The sequence below is a fragment of the Pseudochaenichthys georgianus genome, chromosome 16 (assembly GCF_902827115.2).
Source record: "Pseudochaenichthys georgianus chromosome 16, fPseGeo1.2, whole genome shotgun sequence".
In the NCBI taxonomy this organism is placed as follows: domain Eukaryota; kingdom Metazoa; phylum Chordata; class Actinopteri; order Perciformes; family Channichthyidae; genus Pseudochaenichthys; species Pseudochaenichthys georgianus.
This window is the reverse complement of record NC_047518.2, coordinates 27,222,822-27,228,821: the sequence shown is the minus strand read 5'-3', so window position 1 is coordinate 27,228,821 and position 6,000 is coordinate 27,222,822.

Here is a 6,000-nt window from a genome sequence, read left to right as displayed (position 1 = left end):
AGTCCTAAACTCAGGGAGCGGCGGGCCGACACAGGCGCCATCTTCCCACACACTGGTCACAGCTGTACGGTCTCTGCAAACAAGTTCATGACTTGGCAGTTTCTTTCTGATTGAAAGTCATAGGGTCTTGGCTTGGCAACTGGAAGGTCACCAGTTCAAGTCCCGGCAAGACCAAGTGCTACCGAGGTATGGCACTCAACTCTTTCCCTGCCTGCCAGTAGCTTTGCTGATATGTTGATAGGTAATAGATGAAGAGCGGTGAATCAGCTTAGAAACAGGAAGTGCTCAAACGTTTGTGTGAGTTTATCAAATTTAGCAGTGATTCCATGTCAGCCACAGCTTGTCACAAAAAATGATTACTGATAGTGTATCTAACAAACTTAAACTAGCTTTATTAAATGTCAGGTCTTTGCCAGGAAAAACATTTTTAATCAATGATTTTATCACTGAGCACAATCTTGATTTTATGTTTTTAACGGAAACTTGGATTGAACAAAATAACAGTGCAGCTGTTCTTATCGAATCAACCCCTCCCAACTTTAGTTTTATGAGTCAGGAAAGAATGCAAAAGAAGGGAGGTGGAGTTGCTATTTTGTTCAATGATTCCATTCAATGCAGGAAGACATCTTATGGGAAATGAAGCTGAGCGCAAGTTCAGACAGGTAGACCTAACACTCCGTATTGCTCGTCATGGCAATACTCGCTCCCTCCACTGGATGACAGGGAGCGCCACTCCTTAGCCAACATATCACTTCCCTCCATTCACAAGCCTAATTATCGCACCTGTTAAACCCTCTATATATGCTCTCCCCTTTTCTATCAGCTGTCTTCCAGGCGTCAACGCGCAAGCAGCAGCAGGGCTTCGTCCCAGCTCCAGGCATTATTCATCAGCTCCGCAGTCTTGCGGATTAAGCTACAGACGGCGTTCCCCAGTTCGGCTAGCGGGTCCAGCCGGCCGCCCCGCAAACCCGGACGCGGGAGGAAAAAACAAGGAAATCGGGCTCCACGGAAGTTCCTCCGGGCTTAATGGAAATGGGCTTCTTCACGCAAACAATTGACGCACGCCTTCAGTCTCTCGAGAGGGCATCACTGGCTCAAATGCGGCGCTTCCGGCTTCACGCGGAACGGTCCTCATCGCAGGCGAAGCTTTACCCATTCTGGCTTCAACCACAACCCTGCAGGCAGGCAGGGGTTAAGCTACATCCCATTGAAGTTACTTCCTCCTGCGCCTCACCTCTAAAACAGGCGTCAGGGTAGCGCTGGCAAAAGGCAGTTGCAACAAATTCACGAGATGTTTCGTTATATTGTTATGACATTAGGGTCATGCAGAGCGAGATCGCTACCCCTTTAAGAGAGGGGCGTGGCGCGTGCATGTGTGCGTGGGTATGGTAGAGCGAGCGAGCGGGATACATGTTTTCTAGAAGTAAACAAGGCAGCAGAAAAAGGATAGGTCTGTGATCTTGCGAATCTATCTCACGAAACAGAAGAGCTAAATAAATGCAACGACCTCCCAAGAAGAGCTCGCCTCGCTCTAGTCTTTCCGATAAAATGGGTTATTGAACCCGAAGCGTGTTGCTTCTGCTGGGAGATGGCAGAGAGTCAATTTCCCCCACGTTTCCACGACTACGGTCTGGGAGCCGACAGGAAATTCAACACTATACATTTCTACTTTAGTTAAGGTGAGTTCCAGGCAGTGTTGGGTACACCCAACACTGCCTGGAACTCACCTTAACTAAAGTACACAACGTTACAACGTGTTAGAGTATGGAGTTGCAGTAACGTATTACTTGCGTACGAAGAACGTAATGCATTACTAATGCAGTTCGGGTAATTACTACCCATTACAATGCTCAGTAACTAACGCAGTTTCAAGCTTCAACACAATATTACCTGAAATGAATGGTGTTTCGTAGGGCTTCTTCTCCTCAATGACAAGTCGCTGCACATTATCCTGGTTATGACACGACCAGATACTAAATAAATTAGGAATTCACTCCCAATATTAATTTAATGATTATTGACTAAATGATCGTATTTTTCTCTTTTCTTCCCCAAAAGTAAATAAATAAAAATAAATAAATAAATAATAATAATGTTCCGTTTCTCGGTGCACCAACGGCTGAATCTGCTACAACAACATCTCCTCGGCAGTAGGGGTGCAACAACTAATCGTCTTAATCGATCAAAATTGATTACCAAATTAGTTGCCAACTTATTCAGTCGTCGATTCATTGGTGATGTCATCACGTGTGTTTTACGCGCCGTTAAGCTCCAACGTATTGGTATTTTATCGGTACCGGAGACATCTATAATAGGCAACATGTCATGTATGAATCGCAACGATTCCCCGTTCTGCCCTTATAAATCCATGATCAAATTCTGCATCTTAGACCTTTCATTAATCCTCTCTCACCACTATTTCTTATTTCAGGGGATATTCCCTTAACTCAACGCCAGTTCAATCATTACTTAAAGCAAGTTCTCATTAGATCCGGCTTATCACCCCAATTATTCTCGGGGCATTCGTTCAGGATAGGCGCAGCTACCTCCGCTGCTAATCAAGGCGTCTCATCCTCATCCCTGCAACAACTCGGACGATGGTCCTCCTCTGCCTTCACATCCTACATCCGCCCGGACATCAGTGCCGTGCTGGCTATCCAAAGGTCCCTCAAACACTAAAAGATGGTAAATATACCTATAACTGGTGTGGTAACACGTCAGCATGTATACGTGTCTACGGTTCCGTATCTGTCAGGCTATGACTCTGGATCTGCGTATGCTAATCCTGCAAGTGCAGGTTGCGGACGTGGGTCCACGTCACGTTTAACCCTGCGGGTGCAGGTTGCGGACACAGGTCCGCGCTTGGGTTTAACCCTGCGGGCGCAGGTTGCGGACACAGGTCCGCGCTTGGGTTTAACCCTGCGGGCGCAGGTTGCGGACACAGGTCCGCGCTTGGGTTTAACCCTGCGGGCGCAGGTTGCGGACACAGGTCCGCGCTTAGGTTTAACCCTGCGGGCGCAGGTTGCGGACACAGGTACGCGCTTAGGTTTAACCCTGCGGGGGCAGGTTGCGGCAGTGGGTCTGCGTCATGTTAACCCTGCAGTGCAGGTTGCGGCCAGTGGGCCCGCACATGTCTAACCCCGCAGCCCGGAAGCAATTCCGGCGCTCATCATGTCCCCATGTTAATCTCTCTTTTCATCCATAGATCTCCGCAGCCAGCCGCAAGGTAAGGATTGCTCACAGCTCCGTACTTCATACTTCACTTCTTTTGGGGGTTCATCAGAGCGGTTCTTTCCCTCCTGAATGATCATCCTGCAAACCCGGGGCCTAATCGCCAAAACATCATTACAGTTACTTATCGTAATACGTCAATCACTATTCCCGCATATCATGTGTCCCGGTAATAAACATGTACTCATACATCACGTCTCTTCTGATTGAAATGTAGCTCAGCGTAAGTTCAATCAGGAAGACAACATCATCAGGCGTCACGTTATCTCAATAAGTGATCAGGGGCATTACGCCCCGGCTAGCCAATCATCGCACCTGCTAACCCCTTTAAATCTGCTCTCCCCTTCCTCCCACCATCCTCACTCAGATGATGGAAGACAATCTTAATCACTCAATCAGTTTATCAGCATCTATGACTCATCCTGGCGCACTTAACTGCTATTAAGCTATACTATATCGTGGGTCATGTCTCAGCATTTAACTAAGTGTACGTCTTTTCTGCACAACCAGTTATGCCACAACCAGTTATGCATGCATCCACCTCTGCTGCAATCAGGCATTTCTCCCTCATCCCTGCAACTCGGGCGGTGGTCCTCCTCCGCCTTCACATCCCACATTCGCCGGATATCAGCGCGTGCTGGCTATCCAAGGTCTCTCAAACACTAAAAGAATGGTAATTATGCCTATACTGGTGGTGGTGGTTTCATAGCACGTCAGCATACGTGTCACTGTGTTCATGTTTAACCCTGCACGTCAGGTTGTGACCTCCGGGTCCGTGTTCATGTTTAACCCTGCACGTCAGGTCGTGACCTCCGGGTTTGTGTTCATGTTTAACCCTGCACGTCAGGTCGTGACCTCCGGGTCTGTGTTCATGTTTAATCCTGCACGTCAGGTTGTGACCTCCGGGTCTGTGTTCATGTTTAACCCTGCACATCAGGTCGTGACCTCCGGGTTCGTGTTCATGTTTAACCCCGCACGTCAGGTTGTGACCTCCGGGTCTGTGTTCATGTTTAATATTATTGCCCGTACGGCCGGGATGCCCCGCCGGGATTCTGCACTTCATTCATATTCTCGGGTTTGCTCACTTGGCTCGCATCAATCCAGGCTATGATATTCATGCATTACTGTACTCCAGCTAACAGCTCGTGCTTACTTATTTACATCTCCCTCTTCGCCCGGACATCGGCTCGTGCTGCAATCTAAGAGCTCTTCAGTTTACCGATGGTAAATAATGCATAACTGGTTGTGGCGTCTTAATAGCATATCAGGGCTTTCGTTCAGATCAGATCAGATCAGATCAGCCACCTCTGCTGCAATCAGGCATTTCTCCCTCATCCCTGCAACTCGGGCGGTGGTCCTCCTCCGCCTTCACATCCCACATTCGCCGGATATCAGCGCGTGCTGGCTATCCAAGGTCTCTCAAACACTAAAAGAATGGTAATTATGCCTATACTGGTGGTGGTGGTTTCATAGCACGTCAGCATACGTGTCACTGTGTTCATGTTTAACCCTGCACGTCAGGTTGTGACCTCCGGGTCCGTGTTCATGTTTAACCCTGCACGTCAGGTCGTGACCTCCGGGTTTGTGTTCATGTTTAACCCTGCACGTCAGGTCGTGACCTCCGGGTCTGTGTTCATGTTTAATCCTGCACGTCAGGTTGTGACCTCCGGGTCTGTGTTCATGTTTAACCCTGCACATCAGGTCGTGACCTCCGGGTTCGTGTTCATGTTTAACCCCGCACGTCAGGTTGTGACCTCCGGGTCTGTGTTCATGTTTAATATTATTGCCCGTACGGCCGGGATGCCCCGTACGGCCAGGAAGGACGCCTGGGAGGCATCAGTACGTCTAAATTCCCACATGTATTAACCTCTCATTTTCATCCATAGATTTCCACTGCATCCCACAAGGTAAGATGTCTTCACGTTCAGTACTTCATACTTCACTTCTTTTGGGGGTTCATCGGAAACGGTTCTTTCCCTTCCCGAATGATGTCTTACAAAACCTGGGCCTAGTCGCCAAAACACATTTCATTCACTTGTTCTAAACTGTCATCATTATGTTTCATTTATATAATGTGACCGATAATAAACATGTATTCCATACATCACGTCTCTCCTGATTGAAATGAAGCTGAGCGCAAGTTCAGACAGGAAGACCTAACACTCCGTATTGCTCGTCATGGCAATACTCGCTCCCTCCACTGGATGACAGGGAGCGCCACTCCTTAGCCAACATATCACTTCCCTCCATTCACAAGCCTAATTATCGCACCTGTTAAACCCTCTATATATGCTCTCCCCTTTTCTATCAGCTGTCTTCCAGGCGTCAACGCGCAACCCTCCTCCACCCCTTCGCCTCCTGCTTCCAACTCAGGGCCAAGCTCAACCTTCTCCCTTCCAACCGGACCTAACCACTTATCACCACCACCAGGTCTAGACCCAGGGGGGTTCATCGGAAACAGTTCTTTCCCTTCCCGAATGATGTCCTACAAAACCTGGGCCTAGTCGCCAAAACACATTTCATTCACTTGTTATAAACTGTCATCATTATGTTTCATTTATATAATGTGACCGATAATAAACATGTATTCCATACATCACGTCTCTCCTGATTGAACTTTGCTTCTTTTGAATATGTGGCCCTTCAGCTGAAATGCTCCTCTCGAACTCTGTTCCTAAATATCTATAGACCACCCAAATACTGTGCAAGCTTTTTTGATGACTTTACTGAACTGCTGTCTATAGTGTGTATTGACTTTGACCGTCTAGT